At 39.2% G+C, this 15,956-nt stretch overlaps 1 protein-coding gene across 6 annotated transcripts in view; it reads right to left on the bottom strand.

The window, feature by feature from the left end:
• CDH18 (cadherin 18) overlaps positions 1-15,956 on the bottom strand; it is a 1,208,767-nt gene that overhangs the window by 187,771 nt on the left and 1,005,040 nt on the right. The gene's annotated exons all lie outside the window — the stretch shown is intronic.

The following is a 15,956-nucleotide window of genomic DNA, read 5'->3' as shown; positions in this document are numbered from 1 at the left end:
TAGTCTATTGACTTATTTATTTATTTATTTATTTTTACTGACAGATTTCTCCTGGCTCACTAATGTAAGGTCCTTAGTAATTGAAATTCTGACTGTGAAATATATTCAGGCATAACCAACAGGAATGCAATTTCCCTTAAAGCTACCTTCATGCAAGTAGGCAGGAAATTTATTTTTGAGTAACTTATCTCTGAGTATGTTAAAAAGAAAAAAGGCAACTCTAACATTTTAACTGCAATTAATGCCAGGATATCATATTTAATTTTAATTTACTATATCTCCCATAATCTAGTGATGATCACATTTTTTTTTTGATTGAACAACAGCATTTTAAACCTTTTAATAAACTTAATTAACATATTTTTAAATAGATAAGGTATCTTAAAATCAAGCTAAAACCACTTTTAAACAAAACTACAGGTGGATCATGCTGCCATTTGAACAAGTTGTATTGATGCTGACTATAAGGGAAGTGTGGAGACAGGCATACATTTTCTCCCTCCTTTGGGACAGTATAGATATACAGCTGAAATTAAGAGAATTATTTCAAGTCAATTAGAATTTGCTGAAAATACATAATGACTCAGTGTTAAAGAATCCACCTGCCAATGCAGGACAAACAAGTTCAATTCCTGAGTCAGGAAGATCCCCTGGAATGATCTTTCCTTTCTGGAGAAGGAAATGGCAACCCACTCCAGTATTCTCGCCTGGGAAATTTCATGGAGAGGGAGCCTGGCAGGCACACTTCATGGGGTCGCAAAAAAGTTGACATGACTTAACAATTAAACAACAATCACAAAGATATATAAATGTGTAAACTGCCAGGCTGGAATGACTAAAAGTTAACAAGGAAGAAAAAGAACAAGCAATCAAACAAAAACAGAAACTGATGAAATATTAATTTCTGTTGACAAATATTCACATGCCAGCTGACCACTTTTGATATTTGTACAGAAAATAACAAATGGAATTAATTTCTATACATATTAGGGAGTCCCCAGTGCTAGGTCAGGTTCCAAGCAGAACACCAGTATCTCAACTAAAGATGCTGGAGTGACATCAGCAAGACTAAGACATCATCATAGACAGCATCCATCCTCAACAACAAAGATTTGGCATCCATCCTCAGACAAAAATGCCTTAGTGGGAGCTATGGGGTCCACATCATGTGCCAAAGGATCTGGGAGGAGTCTCGCCTACCCATGCATGGCAGAATAGGCACACAGACCTCAGTCACAACTGTGGGTCGGGTCCTACAGTTGCAGTGAATTGGCTCCAGCCCCTGTCAGCACCTGTCTTGGGAGGCCCTGGGAGAAGGTCTTATACAATCACCCATGGCTGAGAGTCTAAATCAAGGTTTCCAGCAAAGAAGTTCTAGTACATCACTGGGATAAAAACACCTGGGACTGAATACATTGAAGGGGGTAAAAGGGGCTGTTTGACTTTACCTGGGTCATTCCCTTCCCTGAGGTGGCCCAACTGACTCCCAGGTGAGACCTTTTCAAGACATGAGTTATCCTTGGGGTGAAGTGAGAGCAGGTGAGTAAATGCCTGGTTGTCCCATCTGTGCATGACTTAGCAAAAGAAGCCCAAGTATCTCTCGCCCCTCCTGGAGCACTGAGAAGTGAGCTTTATGAATGGGGGCCCTGGAAAAGGCCTGGAAAGCAGCAAGGAGGACCATCAAAGAGCATTCAAGGGACATGGATCCCACCAACGGTATCACAGCCTCCATCAAGAGGCAGTCCATGAGCCTCTGAGGATGCCCCGCCTCTTGGTTCCCTCACAGGGCTCGCAGGCACTCCCAGCATGATACGCCACTCACCCCTCTACTCACCCCATCCTGTGGCTGGCTCTCTGTGCACATGCATAAAACTGTCCTTTGGCAAATGGCTGTTGACCACTTGCAGAAAGTCAGCCTGACTATGTGGCCCAGGAAGAGATCACAGAGCTTAACTTTAGGGCACTCTGGAGAAAGCAAAGAGAGGCTGTCAGCGCTTGCCCTTAAGTGTTGCATGATTAAGGGAAGACATACAAATCTAAGAATGTTGCCACAAGAGGGAGCAAGAAATTGTGAAGCAGACATATCCACAGAAAGTCTGTAAAAGCCTCAGCATCCCTCGCAGGGCTGGTAGAGGATATTTCTCTCCCAAAGTCAGTCCTTAAAGACCAGAAAGTATTAGTTCCTCAGTTGTGTCCAACTCTTTGGGACCCCATGGACTGTAGCCTGCCAAGCTCCTCTGTTCATAGAATTCTCCAGGCAAGAAGACTAGAGTGGGTTGCATTTCCTTTTTTCAGGGAGTCTTCCTGACACAGGGATTGAACCTGGGTCTCCTGCATTGCAGGTGGAGTCTTTACCATCTGAGCCATCATGAAAGTCCTTAAAGATTGGGGGAGGTAGTTATTACTGCATATGCAAAGAACACATCTCAAGACTTCAAGAAATCGAAAAAAATCAAGGAACCTTGGCTCCACTAATGGATCACAATTATTGTCCCTAAATACATCGACATAGAATTAAAAATAGCTATTCTAAAGAATTAAAAATAGCTAGAAGAAAATACAGGAAGATAGTTTATTGAAATTAGGAATATAATATCTGAATAAAATGAGAAGTTTAACAAAGAGGTTTCATAAGAAATGAAATTCTGGAGCTAAAAATGAATAGATTAAATGAAAAATGAAATAGAGAAAAATCAACAACAGAAGAGATCAATAGGAATTTTAAAAATCTGTGAATTAGAGGACAAGAACTTTGAAATTGTCCAGTAAGAGGAGAACAAAAGAAAAAGAATGGACAAGTGGAAGTGGAAGTGATGTACTGAATAACCTCAAAAAGAAACAACCATCAAAGTATTGGAGACTTAAGAGGAGATGAGAAGAAGAAGGGGGAGGAAAACTTTTTAAATAAATAAAGGGTGAGAACTTCTCAAATGTATGGCGAGATCTGCATATCCAAGTTTAGGAAGGTCATGGGTCACCAAAAAATGCAAGTTAGAGATTTTTTTCAAGACACACTATAATAAAATGTGATTAAAAGGAAAAGCAAGGAGAATCTTAAGAAAAAGAAATAAGTTATAATTCAAAAAGACAATACAATAAGACTAGCAACAGATTTCTCACTTGATGCTTCAGGCCATGAGAGAATAGGATATGGAGTCAACATTTAAAATATCAAGGAATTCATACAACTCAATAGCCAAAAAAAAAAAAAAAAAAAATCTAAATGAGAAAGGTGAGACATTCTTCTAAAGAAGACATGTAAATAGTCATCAGGTATGTGGAAAGATGTGTAACATCACTAATCATCAAAAATGCAAATTAAACCCACAGTAATATATCACCTCCTATCTGTGAGAATGGCTATCACCAACAAGACAAAAGATAACAAACAACTGATGAGGGTGTGGATTAAAGGGAAATCTTATGCACCTTTGATGGGAATATATCATGGAACAGTATGAAAGTTCCTCAAAAAAAAATCAAAATGGAACAACCAACAATTTCAACTTCTGAATTTCAACAAATTCTACAATTTCAAAGACCTGACAATTTCACTTCTGGGTATATATCAAAGTGAAAGTGAATCAGGATCTCAGGAGATATCTACACCCCCATGTTTGAGACAACATGATTCACAATAGTCAAAAAATGGAAACAATCCATCTACCAACAGATGAATAGTTAAAGAAGATGTGATATGTATATACACATGAACACAGTGGAACCATGAGAAAGAAGGAATTCTGACATTTGTGCAAATAGGGCTGAAACTTGGAGACATTACATTATACTAAGTGAAACAAGCTAGATAGAGAAGACAAATACTCCATGGTATCATGTTCTTGTAAAGTCTAAAAACACCAAACTCACAGAGACAGAGAGTAGAAGGGTGTTTGCCAGAAAATGGTGAGTGGTGGGAGGTTGTGTGGGAAGCTGTCAGTCAAAAGGGTACCAAATTCCCTCTTATAAGGTTAATATATCTGGAGATCTAATGTATAGCATGGTGACTATAGTTAACAATATGGTAATATATATTTAACTGTTGCTAAGACAGTAGATCTTGAGAGATTTCACCACAAAAATGAAATGATAACCATTTGAGATGATGAAGTTATTAACTAACCCATCTGTGGTAATTATTTATTAGTATGAGTATCAAGGCATCACATTGTACATCTTACACTTTACAAAATGTTATATGTCAATTATCTCAATAAAGCTAAAAAATGGTAGATACCAATTTAACCTGTGTGTGGCTATTTATTCATATACAACTATCTTAGAGCAAGTAGTGTTAAGATGATTCAGTTCAGTTCAGTCAGTTCAGTTGCTCAGTCGTGTCCGACTCTTTGCAACCCCATGAATCGCAGCATGCCAGGCCTCCCTGTCCATCACAAACTCCTGGAGTTTACTCAAACCCATATCCATCGAGTTGGTGATGCCATCCAAACATCTCATCCTCTGTCGTCCTCTTCTCCTCCTGCCCCCAATCCCTCCCAGCATCAGGGTTTTTTCCAATGAGTCAGCTCTTCGCATCAGGTGGCCAAAGGATTGGAGTTTCAGCTTCAGCATCAGTACTTCCAACAAACACCCAGGACTGATCTCCTTTAGGATGGACTGGTTGGATCTCCTTGCAGTCCAAGGGACTCTCAAGAGTCTTCTCCAACACCACAGTTCAAAAGTATCAATTTTTCAGCGCTCAGCTTTCTTCATAGTCCAACTCTCACATCTGTACATGACCATTGGAAAAACCATAGCCTTGACCAGATGGACCTTTGTTGGCAAAATAATGTCTCTGCTTTTTAATATGCTATCTAGGTTGGTCATAACTTTCCTTCCAAGGAGTAAGCGTCTTTTAATTTCACGGCTGCAATCACCATCTGCAGTGATTTTGGAGCCCCCCAAATTAAAGTCTGACACTGTTTCCACTGTTTCCCCATCTATTTGCCATGAAGTGATGGGACCAGATGCCATGATCTTAGTTTTCTGAATGTTAAGCTTTAAGCCAACTTTTTCACTCTCCTCTTTCACTTTCATCAAGAGGCTTTTTAGTTCCTCTTCACTCTCTGCCATAAGGGTGGTGTCATCTGCATATATGAGGTTATTGATATTTCTCCTGGCAATCTTGATTCCAGCTTGTGCTTCTTCCAGCCCAGCGTTTCTCATGATGTACTCTGCATATAAGTTAAATAAGCAGCGTGACAATATCCAGCCTTGACACACTCCTTTTCCTATTTGGAACCAGTCTACTGTTCCATGTCCAGTTCTAACTATTGCTTCCTGACCTGCATATAGGTTTCTCAAGAGGCAGGTCAGGTGCTCTGGTATACCCGTCTCTTTCAGAATTTCCCACAGTTTATTGTGATCCACACAGTTGAAGGCTTTAGCGTAGTCAATAAAGCAGAAATAGATGTTTTTCTGGAACTCTCTTGCTTTTTCAATGATCCAGCAAATATTGGCAATTTGATCTCTAGTTCCTTTGCCTTTTCTAAAACCAGCTTGAACATCTGTAAGTTCACAGTTCACGTATTGCTGAAGCCTGGCTTGGAGAATTACAATAACAGAAATATAAACAATAGCCTTCCAGTGAATATTCAGCCTTCTTTATGTGATACATCATTACGTGACTACTGGAAAGACCATAACTTTGGCTATATGGACTTTTGTCCACAAAGTGTCAGTCATGTCCGACTCTTTGTGATCCCCTGGACTATAACCCACCAGGCTCCTCTGACTGTGGGATTTCCCAGGCAAGAATACTGGAGTGGGTTGCCGTTTCCTTCTCCAGGGGATCATCCCAATCCAGGGATCAAACCAGAGTCTCCTGCGTTAACATGTTTCAAGCAGAGCCTTTCCCACTGAGCCACCAGGGACGCCCCACTGACAGGTGTAGTTATAGTGAAAGTAGAGTTGTGAAGTTGAGAAAGATTTGATAAAAGAGATATTTTGTTGCTGAAGTTGAAGAGCATGGGGGCATCTTCAGCAGAGAGACCTGGGAGCAGCCGCTCAGGGCTGAGAGTCTCCACCTCCACCTCAGAGCAGCATTTGTAGAACTGGGATCTCAGTTCTACAAAAGCCTGGGGCTGCATTCTGCCAACAAGCTGAAAGAACTCCCCCACAGAGCCCCAGAACCTGAGGATAAAAATAAAAACCAAATCAGCTAACACCTTGATTTCAGCCTGTGAGACTCCCAGCAGACAATCTGGTGTAGCCCACCTGAAAAACTGTGACAATATAGTGCTACTATTTCAAGCCTCTTAGTTTGTGGTGATTTGTTAAACAGCTGTAGAAACTAATGCTAACAGAGGGGACTGAAAACAAACCTCATTTTCTGTGGGAGGGCAAAAAAATTCAAACACAAACCAAAACATTGGGAATTGTGATAAGCATATTGACTACATAATTATCCTTTAGGCTTTGAAAGAAAAGTTACTATTATGTTTGCATATCTATTTAAGTTTGAACAGTACTTATTTTCTAATCTTTTAAACTTCTGTTTCCTTTCTAATTTCCAATTAAATACCCCAAACATATATTTTAGAATCAGAAAAGAATTGAGGTTCTTGGACAAATTTTATTTCTTAAAGTACTTTTGTAAAAAAGGCAAAGACTGATAACTTATAGGATCCTTTAATCTATTTGCTGATCAAAAAAGAAATAAGTTACATATTTGAAAGGTAGTTTCATGAAAGAGGATATTTCTTTTAAAATAAAATAATATTAAAGTTTCTTCTACTTTTTTACTTCCCTGGTAGCTCAGACTATAAAGAATCTGCCTGCAATATGGGAGACCCACGTTCAGTCTCTGGGTTGGGAAGATCTCCGGGAGAAGGGAATGGCAATCCACTCCAGTATACTTGCCTAGACAATTTCATGGGCAGAGCAGATTAGTGGGCTACAGTCCAGGGGGTCCCAAAGAGTCTGATGTGACTGAGTCGCTAACACTTCTACATTTTACTTATTTCCCTTTCAGTAAGACTAGTGAGAGAATAGACTTAAAAATTTAATTGGTAAAGTGAGATTCAAATACAACATCTTATGTTAGTCATTACATTTTTGGAAATACTTTATAAAACATGATAAAAATATCATAGAATACACAGGATGACCTATAGGTAGAATGGAGCTTGGAAGAGAAGGGTTTTATCAAGCATAATGTCATAATTTGGAGATGAGAAGGATTTTGCAAGGAGAAATAAGAACTTTCTAAGAGCTTGACTCACATACACTCAAGCACAGATGGATAGTGAGTAGTGAACTTGCCCTCCGCTGTGAGTCGAGTGTAGGGACCACCTAATGGTTGACGTGAGGCTTCTTGGTGGTGCTAGTGGTAAATTACTCGCCTGCTAATGCAGGAGATGTAAGAGACCCAGTTTGATCCCTGGGTTGGAGAGATCCCCTGGAGAAAAAAATGGCAACCCACTCCAGTATTCATGCCTGTGAAATCCCATGGACAGAGGAGCCCAGAGGGCTACAGTCCATGGGGTCACAAAGAGTCAGATACGGCTGAGCATCTAAGCACACCTAATGGTTGACATTCCCCATCCCACCCCACTTCCTTTAATTTTTATAAAATGATCTTTGTTGGGGTATAGATGCTTTAAAATGTTGTGTTGTTTCTACTGTACAGCAAAATGAGTCAGCCAATCATGTACATATATCTCTACCTCTGTGAATCTTCTTCCCATTCAGGTAACCACAGAGCATTAAGTAAAGCTCCCTGAACTATACAATGTGCTAAGTCACTTCAGCTGTGTCTGGCTCTCTGTAAACCTATGGACTGCAGCCTGCCAGACTCCTTTGTCCATGGGATGCTCTAGGCATGAAAACTGGAGTGGATTGTGATGCCCTCCTCCGGGTGATCTTCCCAACCCAGGGATCAAACCCATGTCTCATATCTCCTGCGTTGGCAGGCAGGTTGTTCCTAGTGCCACCTAGGAAGCCTGTGCTATACAATGTGTGTTGTTGTTCATTCGTCAGTTGTGCCCAACTCTTTGCTACCCCATGGACTGCAACATGCAGGCCTCCATGGCCCTCACAATCTACTGAAGCTTGCTCGAACTCATGTCCACTGAGTCAGAGATGCCATCCAACTATCTCATCCTCTGTCATCCCCTTCTTATCCTGCCTTCAATCTTTTCCAGCATCAGGGTCTTTTCCAGTGAGTCAGCTCTTCGCATCAGGTGGCAAAAGTTTTGGAGATTCATTCAGCCTCAGTATCAGTCCCTACAGTGAATATTCAGGATTGATTTCCTTAAAGATTGATTGGTTTGATCTCCTTTCAGTCCAAGGGACTCTCAAGAGTCTTCTCCAACACCGCAATTCAAGAGCATCATGCTTCTGTGCTTAGCCTTCTTTATGGTTCAACTCTCACATCCATATGTGTCTACTGGAAAAACAATAGCTTTGACTAGACAGATCTTTGTTGGCAAAGTAATGTCTCTTTAATATACTGTCTAGGTTTGTCATAGCTTTCCTTCTAAGGAGCAAGCATCTCTTAATTTCATGGCTGTAGTCACCATTTGCAGTGATTTTGCAACCCAAGAAAATAAAGTTTGTCACTGTTTGCATTGTTTCCCCATCTACTTGCCATGAAGTGATAGGACCAAGATGCCATGATCTTTATTTTTTGAATATTGAGTTTTTGTTGTTGTTTTGTTTTGTTTTTGATGCATAACGTAACCACATTTATTTAAGAATGTACTCCAATATCAAATGGCAAAGTTCAACAATGCAAAACCACAATTACTTTTGCACCAACATAATAGCTGGATATCCAGAGTGAGTATGATAGTCACCCTAGACGAGTTTGAGTACACTCTGGGAGTTGGTGATGGACAGGGAGGCCTGGCGTGCTGCGATTCATGGGCTTGCAAAGAGTCAGACACGACTGAGTGACTGAACTGAATTGAGACATGTCCATCTCAGGTTTAAGGTCCTTGGGGAACCAGGGAAGGCAGGTTCAGAGGGCTTGGGGAGCAGGGGTCTACTCAGTTATTTATTTTTAAGCTTGTAAATTCAGGTGATTCAATACTCAAAAGACACAAGTGAGTGAATAATCAAACATCTACCTTCTGTTATGGTTCCCTTCTACTCAAGCAACTGGTGTTAGCAGTTTCATATGTATGGCTGCTCAGTTTTCCATCCCATGAATATGTGGCCATGACAAGCTCTCAGTTGATGAATATCAAGTTTCTTCTAATCTTTTGCTAATACAACTGTGGTGCAATGAATAACCTTTTATATATGTCATTTCATATATATATATATATATATATATATATATATATCAATAAATCTATGACATAAATTCATAAGTAAAAATTTGGGGTTAAAGGATATGTTAATTTGTAATTTTAATAGATTTTGTCAGCTGTCTTCCATAGAAATACCACTATATACTTTCCTCAATAATATATGAGGACTTCCAGTTTCACATATAGGGAGCCTGGAAGTCACCACTCCATCCTAACAATGAGTAAAAAGCTGACAGATTGAAAAATAGAAAACTGAGGACACAAGATCAGAAAGACAATTGAATATAGGGAGTCACAGTTTATCAGAGCAGACTCCTGCCTAAGCAGAAAATGAACCAGAAACCAGTGTCAGGGTAGGAGAACCTGAAGTATAATTGTGAATTGCTGGAGCCTCAACATGGGCAAGTCTGAGAGTTAAAAACTCCAGGGAACAGGAGCACCCACGGTGTTGTTCAACCAAGAGCTCAACCAGCAAATATCTGAGAAAAATCCCTTCATGCTTCCAGCATGAAGATGGAAAAAGGAACCAGTTTGAAATATGCCATATCATTCTGTTCTTTTTGTCAAGACCTGCCATTAGGGAAAACTGTTTAACCAGAGCCTAATCTGCTGAGATATTATCAGAGCCTACTGGGGGCAGGGGTAAGGAAGGAAGGGAAATGCTCAACTTCAGTTCCCTCTGGCCATTCTGCCTCACCCAAGAGGTGGGGGAAGAACAGAGATTCTCGTGGAATTCACAGTCCAGTGGCATAGGCTCACTGAAAGACTGAGACCTAATCATAGGACTGTGTTTCCCCTCCCCTGATACCTTACGAGCATAGTTCTAAAGGTCTCCTTACAACAGTTCTTTTTACCTAGCATATCATGTCAGGTTATCAAGAAAAAGTTACAAGGTATACTAAATGTCACAAAACACAATGTGAACTCATAGAACCAGAATCAGAATGAAGTATGTAAGCAGAGAGATTTAATCCTGAGAAAGAACCAAAAATAAATACTGAAGATCAAAAACACTATAACAGAAATGACAATGCCTTTAATCAACTTAACAGTGCGTTAGACATGAACAAAGAGATCATCTTTGAGCTTGAGGATATAGCAATGGAAGCTTCTAAAACTGCAAAGAAAAGAGAAAAACCTGCAAAAACAGAACAGAATATCCAAGGACTGTAGTAAAACCACAGAGGCTATAATGTATGTGTGATGGGAATATTAGGAGAATAAAGAGAAAGTACAAGAGGACATACTGAAAATAATAAAGACTAATAACTTCCCCAAATTAATGTCAGACACCAAATCACAGATCCAAGAACTCAAATAACATCAAGCAGGATGAATGCCAAGAAACTTTTTTCTTTTTTATGAATCATAGAAGCATCAAAGATAAATAAAAAATTCTGAAAGAAACCAGAGTAGGGGAAAAACATTAATTATATCCAACTTCTCCTAAGAAACCAAACAAGCAAAAAGAAGTGGAAAGAAATACTTGAAGCATTAAGAGTAAAAAATAACAACTTAGAATTCTGTACCCAACAAAAATGCAGAAATACTTTATCAGACAAACAAAAATTGAGAAATTTGCTGCTAGTAGATCTGCACTACAAAAAAAAAGTTAAAGAAGTTCTTTAGAGAGAAGAAAAATCAGGTAGGGCAGAAATTCAGATCTACATTAAGAAAGAGATCATCAGAGAAGGAATATCAGTTTAGTTCAGTTCAGTTGCTCAGTTGTATCCGACTCTTTGCGACCCCACGAACTGCAGCACGCCAGGCCTCCCTGTCCATCACCAACTCCTGGAGTTCACACAAACCCATGTCCACTGAGTCAGTGATGCCATCTAACCATCTCATCCTCTGTTGTCCCCTTCTCCTCCTGCCCTGTCTTTCCCAGCATCAGGGTCTTTTCCAATGAGTCAACTCTTCGCATCAGGTGGCCAAAGGATTGGAGTTTCAGCTTCAGCATCGGTCCTTCCAATAAACACCCAGGGCTGATCTCCTTTAGGAAGGACTGGTTGGATTTCCTTGCAGTCCAAGGGACTCAAGAGTCTTCTCCAACACCACAGTTCAAAAGCATCAATTCTTTGCACTTAGCTTTCCTTATACTCCAACTCTCACATCCATACATGACCACTGGAAAAACCATAGCCTTGACTAGATGGACCTTTGTTGGCAAAGTAATGTCTCTGCTTTTTAATATGCTATCTAGGTTGGTCATAACTTTCCTTCCAAGAAGTAAGCGTCTTTTAATTTTATGGCTGCAATCACCATCTGCAGTGATTTTGGAGCCCAGAAAAATAAAGTTGGCCACTGTTTCCACTGTCTCCCCATCTATTTGCAATGAAGTGACAGGACCGAATGCCATGACCTTAGTTTTCTGAATGTTGAGCTTTAAGCCATATGGAATACTTTAAAATTTTTCTTTTTCTTCATTGATCTAATAGGAAAAAATTTGTTCAAAATAATACCAACAATTTGTTTAGTTATGTGTGTGTCTGCCCATGCTTATGTATAAGTACAATGAATAACAAAATGATACAAAAGATAGGAGGGGGAATCAGGATTATTTTGTTATGGTACTCCCACTATCTATGAAGTGTTTACAGTATTGTTTGAAAGTGGACTTGGATGTAAATATATATTCCAAACTCGAAAGCAATCATGAAAACCAAAATTTTTAAGTATAACTGATGTGCTAAGAAAAAAAAAGACCACATTCCTTGTGGTCTAGTGGTTAGGACTCCACACTCTCACTGCTAGGGCCTGGGTTCAATCCCTGGTCAGGGAACTAAGATCCCACAAGCCGTACAGTGCAGCCAGAGAGAGAGAGAATGGAATCATATGAAATACCCAATTAAAACAATGTATGGCAATACCTCTGTTTTTCCACATTCTCACAAAATGGTATCATATTCCATTTTTTTTTTTTTTTTTTTTTGGTCACTGTAAGGAAACAATATCCCAGTGTTGAGTTTTAAGCCAACATTTTCACTCTCCTCTTTCACCTTCATCAAGAGGCTCTTTAGTTTCTCTTACTTTCTGCCCTAAGGATGTTGTCTTCTGCATATCTGAGGTTACTGATATTTCCCCTGGCAATCTGTATACTATGTGTATGTGTGTGTTAAGTTGCTTCAGTTGTGTCCGTTTGTGATCCTATGGACTGTAGTCCACCAGGTTCTTCTGTCCATGGGATTCTCCAGGCCAGAATACTGGAGTGGGTTGTCATTTCCTACTCCACGGGATCTTCCTGACCCAGGGATCAAACCCATGTGTTCAGTGTCTCCAACAGTGGCAGGCGAGTCCTTTACCTCTAGCGCCACCTACAATAGGTTCTGATTTTAGAAGCTAGAGCAAGACTGCATGTTTGTGTGAAGCAAAACCCAGAGAGGATGATACAAGTCAGCTTTTACATTTACTTCACCTTGGGAGGACAAAATAATTCATGATAAGCATGCCTCAGCTCAAATTCATGTTTTTTGAGACTCCAATGCCCATTGGGTATTTGAAAAATATGTGGGAGCTAATAAAATGCAGTCACTGCTTTGGCTTACTTTTTTTCACTTTTTTTTTCACTGTTTTAAAATAAACTGACTTTTTAAAAACAAACAATTTATTTACAGATGTTTTAAATGCTTTAAAATCTCATAAAAGGGAGTATGTTCTTATTAAAAACTGGCCTTTCTTTTACACATGAAAATATATCTAAGTACATACCCAGAATGTTCAAGATGCTATTCTGTGTTTAGAATTTATCTTGATATTCTGGCATTTATTTCAAGCTAGCCTATGCCACTAATTTGAACAGTAGTGCTGATGAAATGCTGCATAGATATTTTGAGGGAATAAAAAAGAACAAATGGGTTATCTAGTCTTCCAATGTACTGTTTCTTACTGTGGGTGAAAGTGAAAATGCAAGTTCTTCAGTCCTGTCCTACTCTTTGTGACACAATGGTCTGTCTGTGGGATTCTGTAGGCAAGAATACTAGAGTGGATTGCTGTTCCCTTCTCCAGGGGATCTTCCTGACTCACAGATTGAACTCCTGCATTGCAGGTAGATTCTTTACTACCTCAGCCACAAGTAGTTGCTTACCAGTAGTTACTGTGTGTAGTAGAGGGAAATATCACCATATAAGAATTCTTGCTGTGAGTTTATGTTTCAGTCCCATAGATACGTAGTTTTATTGCCTGAAAACTACATAATTGCACAGCTTGTATTATCTCCACACTTTACTTCTAGAAGCTTAGGGTGGTTTAGTTGCTAAGTCGTGTCTAACTCTTGCAAACCCATGCAAGCTTGGGATCTGCCATCCTGTTTAATAAAACATTTAAAATGTCTTTTCTATTATGTATCTATTCCACCTTTCCTATACAATTTATAGTAGTGTGATCAGCTGTAAATAGCATACTATTTTATCTGTCCTATTTGTCACTATCCATGCATTTCTTATGAGTTTTTGTTTTACTCCTAACATGCAGAGTGGCATGTAGAGTGTATGAAATTAATGTGAAATGTGAAGAAAAAAAAAAAGGATTTAAAATTATAGCATAACACACCTATACTTTCACTTCCAAAATGAATAAAATACTATGTATGTGAGAATAATAAGTAGGTAGGCTTATATGGTTGTACAATTTTAAAAACAATGCAAAATGAACAAAGACAACTTGGGGAAATAGGTGGAAAATTAGGGGAATGAATTTATCTACTATAATTCCCTATCTTGTTACAACATTGATGAGAAAAGGTCACATAAAACTCTGAAAATTACACTAAAGCTGGAAATTACACTACTCAGCTAACAGTTTCCAGGGATTTTTTTTTTTTTTTTTGTAGATATTTAAATATTACAATAATGCCACTGTGTGTTAAAACTAACAAAATTAATGCTTTCAAAATCATTTCCTTTTATATGGTTAATGGCCATTTGGGCATTTTGGGGAACTTTCAAATAATGACAGAAATTTATCAGGGGAAAATTCCTTAGTGAGGAAATAAAATGATTTTATCTTCTGCAAAAGATAAGTGAAAGGAGAGTGAAAAAGCTGGCTTAAAGCTCAACACTCAAAAAAAAAAAAAAAAAAAAGATCATGGCATCTGGTCCTATCAGTTCAGTTCAGTTCAGTTCAGTTGCTCAGTCGTGTCCGACTCTTTGCGACCCCATGAATCGCAGCATGCCAGGCCTCTCTGTCCATCACCAACTCCCGGAGTTTACTCAAACTCATGCCCATTGAGTCGGTGATGCCATCCAGCCATCTCATCCTCTGTCATCACCTTCTCCTCCTGCCCCTAATCTCTCCCAGCATCAGGGTCTCTTCCAATGAGTCAGCTCTTCACATAAGGTGGCCAAAGGATTGGAATTTCAGCTTCAGCGTCAGTCCTTTCAATGAACACCCAGGGCTGATCTCCTTTAGGATGGACTGGTTGGATCTCCTTGCAGTCCAATCATTTCATGGCAAATAGATGGTGAAACAATAGAAACAGTGACAGACGTTATTTTCTTGGGCTTCAAAATTACTGCAGATGGTGACTGCAGCCATGAAATTAAAAGATACTTGCTGCTTTGAAGAAAAGCTATGACCAACCTAGACAGCATATTAAAAAGCAGAGGAATTACCTTGTCAACAAAGGTCCATCTAACCAAACCTATGGTTTTTCCAGTAGTCATGTATTGGACCATAAAGAAGGATAAGCACAAAAGAACTGATGCTTTTGAACTGTGGGAGGCATTGGGGAGATAGGAGCTGTGGGGTCAGGGTCACAAATCTCAGATTTGCGGACTTATTCTTGGAAAAGCAAAAAAGGCTATGTGTCTGTATGTATAGGGCAGTGTCACACTCCACACTTCAGAAAGCACTCTTTTCATGCCTTTGCTATTAAAATGAGGCAATGATTACTAGGATATTTTGCTCCATTGTGCTTTTTTCTTCTTTTATTTATTATTTTTTTAAGTTACTCATGAAATGAAAATGAAGCACTATTTTTTCCACAGTTTGCTGTGATCCACACAGTCAAAGGCTATGGCATAGTCAATAAAGCAGAAGTAGATGTTTTTCTGGAATTCTCTTGCTTTTTCATAGATTAGACAGATGTTGGCAATTTGATCTCTGGTTTCTCTGCCTTTTCTAAATCCAGTTTACACATCTGGAAGTTCTCAGTTCATGTACTGTTGAAGCCTCATTTGGAGAATTTTGAGCATTACTTTGCTAGCATGTGAAATGAGTGCAACTGTGCATTAGCTTGAACATTCTTTGGCATTGCCTTTCTTTGGGATTGGAATGAAAACTGACCTTTTCCAGTCCTGTGGCCACTGCTGAGTTTTCCAAATTTGCTGGCATATTGAGAGCAGCACTTTCACAGCATCATCTTTTAGGACTTGAAATAGCTCCACTGGAATTCCATCACCTCCACTAGCTTTGTTTGTAGTGATGCTTCCTAAGGCCCACCTGACTACACATTCCAGGTTGTCTGACTCTAGGTGAGTGATCACACCATCGTGATTATCTGGGCCATGAAGATCTTTTTTGGTACAGTTCTTCTGTGTATTCTTGTCAATCCTTTTTAAAATACATTCTGCTTCTGTTAGGTCCATACTATTTCTGTCGTTTATTGTGTCCATCTTTGCATGAAATGTTCCTTTGGTATCTCTAATTTTCTTGAAGAGATCTCTAGTCTTTCCCATTCCATTGTTTTCCTCAATTTCTTTG

Source organism: Dama dama, chromosome 25, assembly GCF_033118175.1.
Source record: "Dama dama isolate Ldn47 chromosome 25, ASM3311817v1, whole genome shotgun sequence".
NCBI classification, from domain to species: Eukaryota; Metazoa; Chordata; class Mammalia; order Artiodactyla; family Cervidae; genus Dama; species Dama dama.
Note: the sequence above shows the minus strand (reverse complement) of the source record. Positions and strands in the feature narration are given on the sequence as shown.